Source organism: Tachyglossus aculeatus, chromosome X1, assembly GCF_015852505.1.
Source record: "Tachyglossus aculeatus isolate mTacAcu1 chromosome X1, mTacAcu1.pri, whole genome shotgun sequence".
NCBI classification, from domain to species: domain Eukaryota; kingdom Metazoa; phylum Chordata; class Mammalia; order Monotremata; family Tachyglossidae; genus Tachyglossus; species Tachyglossus aculeatus.
In genome coordinates this window covers 73,639,789-73,657,774 of record NC_052101.1, presented here as the reverse complement: position 1 = coordinate 73,657,774, position 17,986 = coordinate 73,639,789, and the positions used below count along the sequence as shown (strand labels likewise).

The 17,986-nt window shown below is 45.3% G+C and overlaps 1 protein-coding gene across 1 annotated transcript in view; it reads right to left on the bottom strand.

Moving 5' to 3' along the window:
- The window catches only part of FAM3D (FAM3 metabolism regulating signaling molecule D), a 58,636-nt gene extending 45,169 nt beyond the window's left edge, over positions 1-13,467 (bottom strand). The window contains exon 1 of the mRNA XM_038739820.1: positions 13,279-13,467. The gene's annotated coding sequence lies outside the window, so the exon portion shown is untranslated. The remainder of the gene's footprint in view (positions 1-13,278) is intronic.
- Positions 13,468-17,986: the final 4,519 nt, after the last annotated feature.

Genomic DNA, 17,986 nt, shown 5'->3' with positions numbered 1-17,986 from the left:
TGTAGTCTTCTCCCAAACCCTGCAGTTTGCCACTCTCTTGTCTGTAAGCCATGGTTTCATTGACCTGTAATCAGTCAGTGAGTCAGTCAGTTGTATTTATTAAGCACATACTGCATGCAGAGCACTTGGGAGAGCACAATACAACAATATAACAGATCAATATAAGGTATCAATTATAATCATGGTATTTGTTAAGCAATGAGCCAAGCACTATACTAAGCACTGGGATAGATACAAGATAATCCAATCAGATAGAATCCCTGCCCCACATGGAGTCGTAGTCTAAGAAGGAAGGAGAACAGGTATATATTCCCCATTTTACAGATGAGGAAATTGAGGCACAGAGAATAAAATTTTGTTCTTTACTATGTGCAGAGAAGTTAAGTGGCTTCAGCAAGGATTCTGTGGGGACTCTGAGAAGAGGCAGATCTTGCTTGCCCTATATAGATTTCGGACAAAAATCCTCTCAACTCTTGCCACATGCAAGCACAATAAATAACAACAATAATAATTGTGGTATTTGTTAAGCGCTTACTATTGTCAGGCACTGTAATAACAATAATAATAATTATGGCAATTGTTAAGTGCTTACTATGTGTTGAGCACTGTCCTAAGCACTGAGCACTGGGGTGGATACAAGCAAATTGGGTTGGACACAGTACCTGTCCTATATGGGGCTCACAGTTTTAATCCCCACTTGACAGATGAGGTAACTGAGGCACAGAGAAGTGAAGTGACTTGCCCAAGGTCACACAGCAGACAAGACAAATCAGAATTAGAACCTAGATCCTTCTGACTCCCAGGCCCGTGCTCTATCTGCTAAGCCATGCTACTTCTCCAGTGAGTCAGTGGTCAAGGAAGAAAGATAACTCACAGCATCCGACATCCTTAGTTCTTTATTTTGTCTACTGGGTCACAGAACCCATCAATCAAAGAAGTCTAAATCTAGGCCGCCAAGAGAAAGGATTCCTACCATGGCATTAAATAGGGATACAGGAAGGGGAAAGAGAAAGTGAATTCTATGTGCCATCCAAACTGCTACCATGTTAATCCAATCACTTACTCTATCCTGCCTTAATTGCTGTATCAGCCTCCTTGCTGACCTCCCTGCCTCTGTCTCCACTCCAGTCCATACTTCACTCTGCTGCCCGGATCATTTTTTGACAAAAACGTTCAGGCCATATTTCTCCACTCTTCAAGAACCTCCAGTGGTTGCCCATCCACCTCTGCATCAAACAGAAACTCCTCACCATTGGCTTCAAAGCACTCAATCACCTTGCCCCCTCCTGCTTTACCTTGCCACTCTCCTATTATAACCCTGCCCACACACTTCACTCCTCTACTGCTAACCTTCTTACATCCTTACGCCCACATCCTTCCTCTGGCCTGGACACCCTCCCTCTTCGTATCCAACAAACTACTACTTTCTCCACCTTCAAAACCTTACTGAAAGCACATCTCCTCCAAGAGGCCTTCCCTGACTAAACCCTCTTTCCATTTTCTTCAGCTCTCTTTTGTGTCACCCTGACCTATTCCCTTCATTCATTCTGTGCATCAGGCAGAAACTCCTCACCCTGGGCTTCAAGTCTCTCCATCACCTCGCCCCCTCCTACCTCACCTCCTTTCTCTCCTTCTACAGCCCACCCCACACCCTCCGCTCCTCTGCTGCTAATCTCCTCACCGTACCTCGTTCTCGCCTGTCCCGCCATCGACCCCCAGCCCACGTCATCCCCCTGGCCTGGAATGCCCTCCCTCTGCCCATCCGCCAAGCTAGCTCTCTTCCTCCCTTCAAGGCCCTACTGAGAGCTCACCTTCTCCAGGAGGCCTTCCCAGACTGAGCCCCTTCCTTCCTCTCCCCCTCGTCCCCCTCTCCATCCCCCCATCTTACCTCCTTCCCTTCCCCACAGCACCTGTATACATGTATATATGTTTGTACATATTTATTACTCTATTTATTTATTTATTTTACTTGTACATATCTATTCTATTTATTTTATTTTGTTAGTATGTTTGGTTTTGTTCTCTGTCTCCCCCTTTTAGACTGTGAGCCCATTGTTGGGTAGGGACTGTCTCTATATGTTGCCAACTTGTACTTCCCAAGCACTTAGTACAGTGCTCTGCACACAGTAAGCGCTCAATAAATACAATTAATGATGATGATGATTCATTCCCCCTTCCAGCCCCATAACACTTATGCATGTATCTGTAATTTATTTATTTATATCAATGTTTGTCTCTCCTTCTGGATGTTGTAGGCAGGGAATATGTCTGTTATATTGTTATATTGTACTCTTCCAAGCACTTTCTACAGAGTTATTGGAGCACACAAGTGCTCAATAAATATGACTGACTGACTGACTGAAACTACTGATGGTATTGTGAAAGGAAGTGCCTGATAAAATTGGCAATCCCTCCCTCCCTGGCCAATAAACTAACTCCAATCATTTCTTAGTCCTCCATTATTTCTCTGATTGAAAAACAGAACCTTGAGATGATCCAGTTCAACAGCATATATGGAACTTCATGATTTGGAATTCTAACTAGGAAATTCACATGTGGGTGCTATTGAAGCCCACTGCTCCCTTAATTAGCATCCCCAGGGGTTAGAATGTTCACCATTTGTTCTATATCTCTCGTGCCCATCTTCATATGCTAGTTTGGTGACTCCAGGAGTGTTTCAACCATGAATTTCCCTCCATTTTTAGTAGCAGCATTAAAGGGCTCAGGCTTTGAGGACCAAGATGTGGAAACTGGCTCTCTCATGTAGGAAATGACCGATGCATTCTTACACTAACTGCTCTGAGGCCTTAAGTGGAAAATTTTCATACTCCTGCCACTCCCTGATCTGCACACATTGCAACTGTTCAGGGATTATACCTCCACCCTTCTATACATCAACTTGACCTCTCTCCTCCCATCATACCACCCTCAGTTGAGTCAATACGAAAGGAACAGAAGTACAAACGTATATTGCCAGGTCAATGGGAAATATAGCTTCTGGTCGTTATGACACATTCAGTCTAAGCAAAAGATGGGACCCTAGGACAGCCAAACCCTTAAATACATTCCTATGAACAGGCAAGAATCTGCATCCAGACACTCTGAACTTCATATATGCTCAAATGATCAGTCTATTGTTCTGGATATCTTTCTACCCGTGAGCCACCATCTCATAATTTGCGCATGTATAGCGCTGTCCTTAAAAATCGGGAGATGATGGTTCCACAGTGGATTTTTCACTTGGAAATGTCTCTCCACAATACTCCCTTGCCCCATGCAGACCTGGCCCAAGTAGTGGTCCAGATGCAAGAGGCTTAGGTAAAAAACAAAGCCCTGAGTAAAGAATAAGGACAGAACAGAGAGACATTGATGAATTCATGTGAATTCAATTCACCTGTCTACTTGTTTTGTTTTGTTGTCTGTCTCCCCCTTCTAGACTGTGAGCCCGTCATTGGATAGGGACCGTCTCTATATGTTGCCGATTTGTACTTCCCAAGAGCTTAGTACAGTGCTCTGCACACAGTAAGCGCTCAATAAATATGATTGAATGAATGAATGAATGAATGAATGTAAAAAATGTTTCTTATTTTTCCCTTGGAGTTTCACTCAAATGGACCCCATCTTTCCACAAAGAAATTCCCTCAAAAGCTACTAAAAGACAATCAAAGTAACCAGTGGATCTCTTTCATCCCATAAATGTTCTTCCTTCTAAGTGATGTGTATTTATAGGCAATTATTGATTTTGTTACCAAATACACAAGAAGATAAACAGCACATTAATCAATAAACAATAAGGATGTGGGTCAAATCATTTAAGTGACATTTACTTCTGAATTAATCCTAAATAAAGCCCATTATTTCTATTATGCCCTGCTGTAATTTTATTTATTGGTTTTTATAAGCTTTTCAGAGGAAGACCAGCAGGAGACTTATTGAGCCATATTTTGCTATACTTCGGTGAAAGCATAGGAAATTGGATAGCTTTTACCACTAAACAAATTCACCAACATTCCTGGAGACCTCACAACCCAGATCAGAATTGTCCAGGAGGCAGCAGAGGGGAGTTTGGAGAAAACTCCAGATCCAGTGGGAACCACGCCAAGGTCAGATTCTACTCCCGCTGCTGGACCAGAACTGGACAATGCTCAGGGGTCTAGGCTGGGCACTGTTTCCCAGGATATTTGGCCCTGTGACTTGAGATGTTTTGTTGGCTGTTATTCAATATTAGGGAGAAAAATCAGTAAGTGTTAGGGGAATAGACCCAATCTTGAAGAGACAGTGTTGCAGAGATTTAGTCATTTGTGGTTGGAGGAAGCTAATTTCAACTGTTGTGGAGTGCTAGCTGTTACTATAGGGAAGCTCATTTGACCAGGTGAAGGACAAACAGTTCCTTCCTTAGAGTATATCTGTCCTTCCCCCTACTGTGGAGGCTGATGGCATCAGCCAGATCAATCTGATTTAAGGTGGACCCTGGGGACAGCAAAAAAGCAGGGTGATGGAGGCAATGGAACATAGCAGATGTCTTGAGAATAGGTATCATTGGCAATTTCTGATTAAGGTGCCAGGTCAATGTAACCAAACTTGGGAGAAACAAATTGCAAATCACACCCATGCACACACCGTTCCACCCTCCAATGATTCTGAGGAAAATCCCCAAAGGATCCTTCCCCGACTCTACAGGATGGTCCATTTTGATCATTATAGAAAAACAACAGCCCTTCTCAGCAACATGCAAGGGAGTTAGTGGAGCCATTGGCTGTTGCTTCTCTGTTTTGAGAGACTGTTTCATGGGACAAGGATAGTGGAAGCTGAGAGTTGGATGAGCCCAGCTGAGGGTATCTGATCTGGCTCCCTAGTTGCCCTGGTGCAGGAGGGAGTTGGGAGGACCCTGGATCCAGACTTTTCTTTCCCCTGTCTGTGAGCCTGCCAGGTCCCCTCATGAAAGCAAGAATAATAAAGTAAAGAGCGGGTAGAGGGCTTGTTCTGGGGGCTTGACATGAGGGTCCAGCAGCCCTAGTCTTACAAAATGGGGAAAACACAATTGGTCAATGAAATAAACTTGGGGAGACATTTGGACTCAAAAGCTCAATCTTTCATTTCCACAAAATAATCTGTGCTTAAAGGGATCAGACTTTCCTGACTCCAAGGAAGGGACGGGGTCTGAGGCGGGGCTGATGTCCAAATGTGTGGACATCAAAGGAGAACAAAAAGGCAGCAAAGGAGGAAGTGACAAAAATGTGAAAGTGAGAGACAGCAAGTCAGAGACAGGGACAGAAATAGAAGCCGATGCATAGGTATGGGCCATAGACATGCTCAGTCACACACACCCAAACACATGAAAACAGGCACTCCCACAGACACACACTCTCACTGACACACATTCACATGGTCACACATGCTTATGCAGACAAGATACACAGAGATACTCAAATGCCGAGCACAAGCCATAGGAGGAGAGGAGAGGAGGTAAGAAGTGGTATTAGCTAGACTCTTCTAGACTGTGAGCCCACTGTTGGGTAGGGACCGTCTCTATATGTTGCCAACTTGTACTTCCCAAGCGCTTAGTACAGTGCTCTGCACACAGTAAGTGCTCAATAAATACGATTGAATGAATGAATATTAGCTGAGAGCAACTCCAGCTTCTGGCAACTGGAGCCCTGTCAGAGGTGCCTGGGGTTGAAGCAGTAGGAAGCCTTTTGCCAGGGCAGGAAATGGTGGGAAACGGTGACCAGGCCTCTAGGGGAGCAAACATCCACATCACTTTGCCCACCTGCCACTGTAAATTTCTTCCTTCTCCTGCTGCTGTTACTTGGCTCTGGGCCAAGCCCCCCCCCCCCGCCCCCCGCCCCCGGGCTCTCTCTCTCTCTCTCTCTCTCTCTCTGCCACAGCATAGCCAAAGGTGAGACTTTTCCCTGTCCCCCTTTGGGCAATGGGTGCAATGTGTGACTTTTCCTTCCCAGGGTGGGATCCATCCCGCTCTTCTAGACTGTGAGCCCACTTTTGGGTAGGGACCATCTCTATATGTTGCCAACTTGTACTTCCCAAGCGCTTAGTACAGTGCTCTGCACACAGTAAGCACTCAATAAATATGATTGAACGAATCCATGGTTATATTACATACATGCTTATCACTGAAGTTTGTTGGAAAACTTCAGCAGGAGCTGTTCAGTTAGCCTGAAGGGGCAATTCAGAACAGAAATAATTTCTATCTGCTGAGGGATTAATTGTGTATAGAGGCCAATATTTTTGATGCTTGAAAAGGGCTAAATCTAATCTGATTAGTGAGGCTCCCCAGAGGGAGCACTCTAGCTTTTGGATGTCAGGATTGATCAGCTCATAAAATGTTGGGCCAGTCACTTGAACTGTCTGAATCACTTCAGCTATTTCCAGGTTAAATTACAAAGAAACTCACTGTAGACAGGAAGATAATGATATTTCTTTCCAGGAGAGAGAAAAGGGGTGTGTAGCCCCTCTGATGAACAAAGATGGCAGAGCCCATAATTAAGACAATAATGTTTTGAGGCTTCACTAGGAGACACATGGTGCAAAGGGAGGGTCCCTTATTTAAGGTGGAGCTAATCTGTTTAGGGGAACAACACCACCAAACAGGGAAATTCAATCTTCCAAGTGTCCTTGGCCATTTCAAATCATACAAACATTTGCTTGTTCATCCTGAACAGCCAACATAAGCAGAAATTCTTAAATTCCTCTTAAAACGTTAGCATAGGAATCCTCTTCTGGAAATGACTCTCTTAAGGTAAGGGCTTGTGAGGAATTAGGGATCTCCATTTCCCAGGTTTTGAAGAGTAGAACAAATGTACTTGTTTGGAACTGGAGGTAACGGGTTGCTTTCTTCTTCTCAAATCCCCATCCCCCAGTGAATCAGAAAGATATCAAATTGGTCATCCAGTGCTGAAATGCTGTGAATACTGCTTTCCAAAAAGCTCCCAGGCAAAGACCATGTCCACATGGAGCAAAATCAGTACTATTGCCCCTACCAGATCCAGAACACAGATGTAATTGGAGAGCATACGTGTGTCCTACTCTTTCTTCCCCCGCCAAATAGAGGGCGATTGGGAAATGGTACGCATTGTCCAAATAATTTGGTATTAAATCATGACTAGGTTGAAAGTGGTGGATTTGCCTTGTTCAGATGTTTTTGACTGTATGCTTGCTCATGTGTAGCCTCCTGAATACTCTCGTAGGCTGCCTGAGTGACACATCACCTTCCTCTCTTCCATTGCTCCCTCCCTCTCTAGAAAATAAAATAAAGTGGAATTGGAAGCATATTTCTTTTGTTCTTTCTTCATTCAGAATGTAACTGGGTTGTTGCCCTCATGGCCAAAGAGCAGCAATTTTCAAACCAGGACCAAGCGAAAGTATAGAAAAGCTTGAAAGTGGGTTGTTAGCTGTTATCAGTGGAGTCATCCAAGTACCTTTCCTGACACTATTATTTGGGTTCAGACTCCTTCACAAGTGAGAGAGAAACCTCTAGCCTGAGTTTGCTCCCCGCACTCCCCTTCCCCTTCCCTGCTTCTTCACCACGTTTCTCTTTCCTTTGCAAGGGAGACCCAAAAGTAAGTGGTAAATGGTGATGATGATGAGCCCACTGTTGGGCAGGGACTGTCTCTATATGTTGCCAATTTGTACTTCCCAAGCGCTTAGTACAGTGCTCTGCACACAGTAAGCGCTCAATAAATATGATTGATGATGATGATGATGATAGGAAAAGACCTAAGAGGCAAAACTCCACAGCAGTCCTGGCACATCAATCAATCAATCAATCATATGTACTTGGGAAGTACAAGTCGGCAACACATAGAGACAGTCCCTACCCAACAGCGGGCTCACAGTCTAGAAGGGGGAGACAGAGAACAAAACAAAACATACTAACAAAATAAAATAAATAGAATAGATATGTACAAGTAAAATAAATAGAGTAATAAATATGTACAAACATATATACATATATACAGGTGCTGTGGGGAAGGGAAGGAGGTAAGATGGGGGGATGGAAAGGGGGGCGAGGGGGAGAGGAAGTAGGGGGCTCAGTCTGGGAAGGCCTCCTGGAGGAGGTGAGCTCTCAGTAGGGCCTTGAAGGGAGGAAGAGAGCTAGCTTGGCGGATGGGCAGAGGGAGGGCATTCCAGGCCAGGGGGATGACGTGGGCTGGGGGTCGATGGTGGGACAGGCGAGATCGAGGCGCGGTGAGGAGATTAGCAGCAGAGGAGCGGAGGGTGCGGGGTGGGCTGTAGAAGGAGAGAAGGGAGGTAAGGTAGGAGGGGGTGAGGTGATGGAGAGCCTTGAAGCCCAGGGTGAGGAGTTTCTGCCTAATGCGCAGATTGATTGGTAGCCACTGGAGATTTTTGAGGAGGGGAGTAACATGCCCAGAGCGTTTCTGGACAAAGACAATCCGGGCAGCAGCATGAAGTATGGATTGAAGTGGGGAGAGACACGAGGATGGGAGATCAGAGAGAAGGCTGATGCAGTAGTCCAAACGGGATAGGATGAGAGCTTGAACGAGCAGGGTAGCAGTTTGGATGGAGAGGAAAGGGCGGATCTTGGCAATGTTGTGGAGCTGAGACCGGCAGGTTTTGGTGACGGCTTGGATGTGAGGGATGAATGAGAGAGCAGAGTCGAGGATGACACCAAGGTTGCGGGCTTGTGAGACGGGAAGGATGGTAGTGCCGTCAACAGAGATGGGAAAGTCAGGGAGAGGGCAGGTTTGGGAGGGAAGACAAGGAGTTCAGTCTTGGACATGTTGAGATTTAGGTGGCGGGCAGACATCCAGATGGAGATGTCCTGAAGGCAGGAGGACATGCGAGCCTGGAGAGAGGGGGAGAGAGCAGGGGCAGAGATGTAGATCTGGGTGTCATCAGCGTAGAGATGATAGTTGAAGCCGTGGGAGCGAATGAGGTCACCAAGGCAGTGAGTATAGATCGAGAACAGAAGAGGACCAAGAACTGAACCTTGGGGAACCCCCACAGTAAGGGGATGAGAGGGGGAGGAGGAGCCTGCAAAAGAGACTGAGAATGAACGACCGGAGAGATAAGAGGAGAACCAGGAGAGGACGGAGTCTGTGAAGCCGAGGTTGGATAGGGTGTTGAGGAGAAGGGGGTGGTCCACAGTGTCGAAGGCAGCTGAGAGGTCGAGGAGGATTAGGATAGATTAGGAGTCGTTGGATTTGGCAAGCAGGAGGTCATTAGTGACCTTTGAGAGGGCAGTTTCCGTGGAGTGTAGGGGATGGAAGCCAGACTGGAGGGGGTCGAGGAGAGAGTTGGTGTTGATACATGTATACAATCCTAAAATTGGGCAGGGCAATGGACCATTTACAGGACCGAGTACAGGATGGGCAGCCTGGGGTAGGTGCTGGGGCAGAGCTAGTGGTACTCACACGATTTTATTTTATTTATTTATTTATTTATTTTATTTTGTTAGTATGTTTGGTTTTGTTCTCTGTCTCCCCCTTTTAGACTGTGAGCCCACTGTTGGGTAGGGACTGTCTCTATATGTTGCCAACTTGTACTTCCCAAGCGCTTAGTACAGTGCTCTGCACACAGTAAGCGCTCAATAAATACGATTGATGATGATGATGATGATGATTTCAGAAATGTCCTACTCTCTGCATGGGGTTCTTCCACCAAGCACGGAGTTTTCCTGATGCAGAGAAAGACTCTAAAATGAAGGTTTCACTAGGAAAATCCACCTCAAAACAGATACTTGCTCCATTCAGAAATATGATAATAATAATAATAATAACAGTGGTATTTGTTAAGCACTTACTATGTGCAAAGCACTGTTCTAAGTGCTGGGGGGATACAAGGTGATCAGGTTATCCCACGTGGGGCTCACAGTCTTAATCCCCATTTTACAGATGAGGTAACTGAGGCACAGAGAAGTTAAGTGGCTTGCCCAAAGTCACACAGCCAACAAGTGGTGGAGCCAGGATTAGAACCCATGCCCTCTGACTCGCAAGCCCGTGCTCTTTCCACCGAGCCACGCTGCCTCCCCTGAGTTCTTCTGTTCTTCTTCCCTTCAAGGCCCTACTGAGAGCTCACCTCCTCCAGGAGGCCTTCCCAGACTGAGTCCCTTCCTTCCTCTCCCCCTCGTCCCCCTCTCCATCCCCCACATCTTACCTCCTTCCCTTCCCCACAGCACCTGTATATATGTATATATGTTTGTACTTATTTATTACTCTATTTATTTATTTATTTTACTTGTACCTATCTATTCTATTTATTTTATTTTGTTAGTATGTTTGGTTTTGTTCTCTGTCTCCCCCTTCTAGACTGTGAGCCCACTGTTGGGTAGGGACTGTCACTATATGTTGTCAGCTTGTACTTCCCAAGCACTTAGTACAGTGCTCTGCACACAGTAAGCTCTCAATAAATACGATTCATTGATTGATTGATTGATTCTGTTCAAATAGGCTGGATAATCCTCATCATCACCAATAACATTTATTAAGCACTAGTGTAAGCAGAACATTGTAGCTGGCTGTTGGAGAGCATACAGAGGGAACATTTGCTTGCTACAGTCTTTACCCTGGAATGAAATCATTCACCTGATGTCTTGAAGCTCCTGTTGTTCCCATGATTCTGTGATTCTGCAACTTTTAAAAAAAACATTTTTCTAAAGCACTTACTATGTGCCAGACATTGTTCTAAGCACTGGGGTAGATACAAGCCAATCAAATTGGACACAGTCCCTGTCCCACATGGGGTTCACGGACTTAAGCCCCATTTTACAGGTGAGGTAACTGAGGCACAGAGAAGTTAAGCAACTTGCTCAAGGTCACACAGCTGACAAGTGGTGGAGCTGGAATTAGAACCCAGGTCCTTCTGACTCTCAGGCTCGTGCTCTATCCACTAGGTCATGCCTATTCTCAGCATTTTTTTTTTGCTGTCATCTGTGCTGCTATGTTGCTTCTAACGCCACTGCTCCCCTGTTCCATGTCCTGTCCCTCCCCCGGTCTTCTTGTCACTTGACTGGAGGCATAGGAGGGTGGGAAGATGCCAGGGGGTGTCCTGGAGGTGGTGGAATGGAGCATGGCAAAGCCATAGAAAACCTAAGCTGCATGGCAAACTGGCACCTCACAGTGCCAGAGGCTGTCATACCAGGATGGATGACCTGCCACCCTCTGACAAACACTCTGGGCATGATTGATGTTTGCTTTCAGTAATTTTTCAGTCAGAACTGAAACCAACTTTTGGAGGCAGGATAACATCTTCAAGTTCCTCTCTAACTGGGGTCTTGGCCTTCTCTGGATGGCCCTATTACTTTGCTTCTTGCTTCTCCTTCCTGGCTTTTTTTTTGTGTTTGTTGGTCCCCTCTGCACCATTCCCTCACTCCCTTTGGTGTTTCTGTGCTCTATTCTGATCCATACCTCTTTAACTTCTTTTCCACTAATCCACAGTTCAACTTGCACCCAGGTCCTACACATGTACAATTGACATTCTTTCCCCCTAGTTATTTGCTTCCAGCTCCTGCTCCCTCCCTGCTGACCTGTCAAGACTCTTTACATCAAAACTTTCATATAGTTATGTTCACCCATCTGAAACAATTCACTTTTCAAAGATCTCCAAACAAAGAACTCCTTCAGATCAAAGTCCACCAGAATTGGTCCCTTTAATTTCTGTTTGAAGAGGCTTTACTGAGTATATCTAATCCACAGCGATCTCTTTACTTCACCAAAATGTAAGTGACAATTTACTGTTTATAAACTTCATGCTATTTGCCACACCACTCCAACTTAAGCATGGACTTCAGATTTTAAAAATGCCCTCAAAGGCACAGGTGGTTTACCCACTTCAGGAAGGTAGGGAAAGTTTCTCCTCATATATTTGCAGATCAACTGCCCTGCAAATAGAAAGGAGTTACCTTTCACAAAGCTGGCTCCTAGCCCTCCCTTTGACCCTTTCCTAGCAATCAAAAACAAATAAGGCAGCCATAGTGGGTGGGTATGGAAAGCAAAGTCTGACAAAGAGAATGCAGACAAAATCAGCCAATGCCTCTGAAGCTGAATTGGCACAGGCAAGGTGATTATCCAGATAATTCAGCCCAAAAGCTCTGCTATTGAGGGAATCATCCAGATTAGTGGTCTACACTAATGAAGTCACCAAATACCTAAATCCTCCCCTTCACTTTGCCTGAGTAGATTATGAAGAGAGAGAGAGAGAGAGAGAGAGAGAGAGAGAGACAGACAGAGAGAGAGAGACAGAGAGAGACAGAGAGAGAGAATCTGAAAATCTGCAGGAAGCTGACAGGTGGTTAGAACTTGTTTCCAGTGATTTCCATGCAAAAAGGATTTAAGGATAATTAATTGGACTCTTAGTTTGCATTCCAAATTATGTTCCTTTTCTTGTAGATATGACCATTCAGATTCTGATGTAAGGAACAGACAATCATCCAGGGAGACCAAAGAGACTACACAGGAGAGGAAAGAGTGAAATTACGTGACTGGGCATATGGATGGACTAATAGAAACTCAGTGAAGGCAGCAGACTGAGCTTTGTGCTGGAGACCAGAGAACAGCAGCTTGAATAATTTCCAACTGATGCAAAGGCCACAGTGACCCACCACCTTTACCCATGGTTCACGGCTCTACCCACTATCAATAATGATGATGATTGTGGAATTTGTTAAGGGCTTACTGTGTGCCAAACACTGTATTAAGCACTGAGGTAGATACAAGATCATCAGATCGAATCCCATCCCTGTCCCTAATGGGGCTGGTATAGCTGTTCTAGTTTTGGAGGTGGGGGTAGCAGGAGGGCCTAGAAATGGTGATGGGAGGAAGGGGGTGGGGGGATTATCATCCTGCCATAGGAAATGGAAGTTCTAGCCATGTCATGTAGTCAAGGAAATATATCTTCAGTACTTGGAATGCCCCTCTAGATCACATTCTCCCCCTCTTTTCCTTGCTTTGTTTTTTTCCCTTCTCCTTTTACCTACTTTTTCATAATAATCTTGGCCAGTGAGAACTGCAAAGCTACCACTGTCTAACAAACGACTAGCCTCACAACTCACTTCTTGGTCTGCAGAAAGAATGATTCCTTGGGAGGAAAAAACAAAATAGACAAATGGAAGGCTGATTCTACAAGCTGCTTCCCGTAAGAACAATTTCTGTCCCCTATAGTGGCTCAGCTCTCATAGGGACACTTAGGAATAAAATCAGTTTAAGTAAGAAGCAAAAGAAGAAACAAGGAAAACAATTACTCCATTTCCAAGCTGACTTCCCTCCCAGCGGCCCCAGTTTTCTCCAGCTCTGCTGCACATACCTCCCAGAGCTGAGTCCTTCAGGTGTTTCTTCCTCCTGTAAAGATGTTGGTGTACTCTGACAGAGGAGGGCTCTTTGGTTTGAGACAGAGATATTTCCAAGTCCAGCTGAATACTCCTCCCAGCCTTGCCTTCCCATGAACGATATTGCCCGCCTCTCTCTCTGGCCCAAGGGTTTGTCATTCACTACGTCCAACTCAGCACAACAATACAACCAGGAATGAGGAAGTTTAATCTGGGTGCTCATTCATGAGGAAATAACAAAAAGAACATGTCATCTTGCCAAGGCAGAGCATTATACCCTTATCTCTTATGCAGGTGGATTCATACTTGAGCTCCCAGAGCTTGTCCTTTTTTTCTGAAGCCTTTGCTGATGAAGGCACGTGGATGAAATCCAGGTTGCATGGTGGAGGCCAGCTACCATTTTGGATGCACTTCTGAAGTTTGAGCTGCATCCTCAAAAATCTCCAGTGGCTACCAATCAATCTGCACATCAGGAAAAAACTCCTCACCGTTGGCTTCAAGGCTCTCCATCACCTCGCCCCCTCCTACTTCACCTCCCTTCTCTCCTTCTACAGCCCAGCCCACACCCTCCGCTCCTCTGCCACTAATCTCCTCACCGTGCCTCGTTCTCACCTGTCCCACCGTCGACCCCCGGCCCACGTCATCCCCCTGGCCTGGAATGCCCTCCCTCTGCCCATCCGCCAAGCTAGCTCTCTTCCTCCCTTCAAGGCCCTACTGAGAGCTCGCCTCCTCCAGGAGGCCTTCCCAGACTGAGCCCCCTCCTTCCTCTCCCCCTCGTCCCCCTGTCCATCCCCCCGTCTTACCTCCTTCCCTTCCCCACAGCACCTGTATATATGTATATATATTTGTACATATTTATTACTCTATTTATTTATTTATTTTACTTGTACATATCTATTCTATTTATTTTATTTTGTTAATATGTTTGGTTTTGTTCTCTGTCTCCCCCTTGTAGACTGTGAGCCCACTATTGGGTAGGGACTGTCTCTATATGTTGCCAACTTGTACTTCCCAAGCGCTTAGTACAGTGCTCTGCACACAGTAAGTGCTCAATAAATATGATTGATTGATTGATTCTCTTGGCATGTGCTTTGTACTCTACTCCTTTAATGTCATCACATACAGAAAGCACCCCAGTCCTTGCTGCCTTCCTCACAAAGAGCCCCTTCATCCCCTCCTCCACCTCTGCTGTTTCAGGTTGGGCTTGACCAGTCTGGTAAGACTATTAATTCAGTTTCACCTCACCCCAACTGGTTTTACAAAAACGCAGCATTAGGGAGAGTAGATCCATGGCCTAGTGGATAGAGCATGGTCCTGGGAGTCAGTAGGACCTGGGTTCTAATTCTGGCTCCGCCACTTGACTGCTGTGTGTCCTTGGGCAAGTCATGTAACTTCTCTGGGCTTCAGTTACCTCATCTGTATCATGGGGATTAAGACTGTGAGCCCCATGTGGGACATGGACTGTGTACAACCTGATTAGCAGGTATCACGCCCCAGAATTTAGTACAGTGCCTGGCACATAGCAAACACTTAACAAATACCTTTAAAAAAACAGATTCCTGACCCTGAATTGGAGGCTGGGTGTGTCCTCTATCATTTCTTAGCATGACTTGTCTGATTTCTGAAGAGGCCTTGGTGAGGCCCTGTCTTATACTCCTTTTTTCATGGGGAAGGAGCATTAGCCATCTCCAGGAGGGGCCTGATGAAATGGGAAAGCTGTCTGCAGACCTTTAGGTCTCAGCATGCTGGGCGTGGCTTGCCTCTATGGTTGGCCTCATCGAGGTGGTAGGGAGAGAGGGAGGAGGAGGTTCCCCAGAAACACTGTCTCCCAAGCTGGGAAAGGGAGCTTTGGTTGCATCCCTCTGGAGCCTGGCAGCTCCACCTGAAGTGGTAGATAGTGGGAACAGACCTATCCTTACACTCTGCTATTTCCCTATCTATGATATGTTTTAATATCTGTCTCTCCCCCTAGACTGTAAGCACCTGGTGGGCAGGGATCACGTCTATCAACTCTTTTTTATTCTCACAAGTGTTTAGTACAGTTCTCTGCACACAGTATGCACTCAATAAATACCATTGATTGACGGATTGATTGGGAAGTTTAGTTCACAGAGACACAGGATGGCCTCACCACATGCTATACTCCTAGGCTGTTACACATCTACTTAGGAACCCAGCATATCAATCCATCAATCAATCGGATTTACTGAGAGATTACTATGTGCAAAGCACTGTACTAAGCGTTTGGGAGAGTACAATTCAACACAATTAGCAGTCATGTGCCTTACAGCCTAGAGACAAGTTTACAATCTGGAGATGTTTTAGCACTGGGTCAGGAGTAATGAATGATTCCTGCAGAGAAATGAAAAGAGTTGCCCTCCCCCCACTCTCCTCCCCAGCCCCCACCAATAGGGCTGCAGCTTCACTTGTCAGTTTACTAGTCACAGAGGCACCAAGATGGAGATTGGGGGCAGACTCATTTTCATGGAGTAGAGAGAGATTTCAAGGTGCAGTCGTAAACAGAGCTGGTTGATTCAGATCCGAAGAATGTATTAACCTGACAGCTCCACCAACAGATGAAGTCAGGTTCACTTTGGCCACTAAGGGGCTAGGCTGATGAACTGTATTGCTCATTAATTCTACGAATTGGGAAGGCTTTAAAAGGTAATATCATCTTCAACTCCTTTTCACGGTAGAAATATACTGTGTGCTTTCAAAATGAATGCACACACACACATCTATAACTGTGCTTGGCCATTTTATAATCAGATATGTCAGAAGTAAATTTCAGCTGTACTGTGAATTTCAGCTCGAATAAGGCATTCTAAATCAGAAACAACCAAACTCTGGGGAAATAATATTCCTATTAGTTTGTTTAGCTGCTAGTAATAACTGGCTCTGTTCAATAAAGAGCAACCTCAGCCAGCATGAGGAAGATTTTTAGCCTGTGGGTACTCTGCCTGGAGGGAGATGCAGCCTTATTCAAGAGCCTAATTACAGAATCCTAGCCATGGTCAAAAGGGTGGCTGGGTCTTTTGAGAAGCAGCATGGCCTAGTGGAAAAAGCACAGGCGTGGGAATCAGAGGACCTAGAATTAGACCTTGGGCAAGTCACTTCACTTCTCTGTGCCTCAGTTTCCTTGTCTGTAAAATGGGGATTTAAAACCTGTTCTTCCTCTTCCTTAGATGCCTTAGTCCGTGTGGGTTAAAGACTCTTTCTAACATGATTAACTTGTTTCTACCCCAGCACTTAGAACAGTGCTGACACAAAGTAAGAGTTTAACAAATGTAATAATATTGATGATAATGATAATAATTAGAATAACAACATCCTGCCTCACCTGGGATGAATCCCCTCAGCTCACAAAGTGTTCCTCCCTGTTTGCAGGAACCAGTTCCTGCCTCAAACTTGCTGGTCAGTCAGTCAGTCAGTTCTATTTGTTGAGCTCTTACTGTGTGCAGATTACTAAGCACTTGGGAGAGTACAATATAACAATATAAAAGAAACATTCTCTGCCCACAATGAGCATACAATCTACAGGACTTACTATAAGCTCAGTAAGTTTACAGTAAGCTCAGTGTGGGCAGGGAATGTGACTACCAACTCTGTTACATTGCACTGTCCCAAAGGCTTGGTACAGTGCTTTGCACATAGTAAGCAATAAATAAATACAATTGATTGATAGAGCTAAATATATATAAATAAGTTACAGATATGTATGTAAGTGCTTTGGGGCTGAGGGTGGGGTGAATATCAAGTGCTCAAAGGAACAGATCCAAGTGCACAGGCGACACAGAAGGGAGAGGGAGTTGGGGAAAAGAGGGCTTTAATCAGGGAAGGCCTCTTGGAGGAGATGTGACCTTAATAAAAGTGGTAGTCTGCTGTATATGAAGAAGGAGGGAATTCCAAGCCAGAGGGAGCACCTGGGAAAGGGATTGGTGGTGAGAAAGCTGGTGCTAGAGAAGCAAAATCTGTGGGTTGGGGTGTAGAGGAAATCAGTGAGGTAAGGTTACAGGGTGTGTGTGGGGGGGGGGTGAACTGATTGAGTCCTGTAAAGCCTATGGTAAGGAATTTTTGTTTGATGTGGAGGTAGATGGGCAACCACTGGAGATTCTTGAGGAGTGAGGAGACATGGACTGAACTTTCTTTTAGAAAAATGATCTGGGCAGCAGGGTGAAGTATGGAGTGGAGTGGGGAGAGACAGGAGGCAGGGAAGTCAATGAGGAGGCAGATACAATAGTCAAGGTGGGATATGATAAGGGCTTGGACCGGCATAATAGTGGTCTGAATGGAGAGGAAAGGGTGGATCTTAGCAATGTCGTGAAGTTAGAACCGACAGGATTTGGTGACAGATTGAATATGTGGATTGTATGAGAGAGATAAATCAAGGATAATGCCAAGTTTATGGACTTGTGTGAGAGAAAGGATAGTAGTATTGTATTGGGAAAGACAGTGGGAGGACAGGTTGTGGGTGGGAAGATAAAGAGTTCTGTTTTGGACATGCTAAGTTTGAGGTGTAGGTGGGACAGCAAGGTATTGATGTCCTCAAGGCAGGAGGAAATGTAAGACTGTGGAGAAGAAAAGAGATCAGGGCTGGAGAGGTAAATTTGGGAATCATCAGTGTAAAGATGAGAGTTGAAGCCGTGGTACAGAATGAGTTCTCGAAGGGAGTGGGTGTAGATGGAG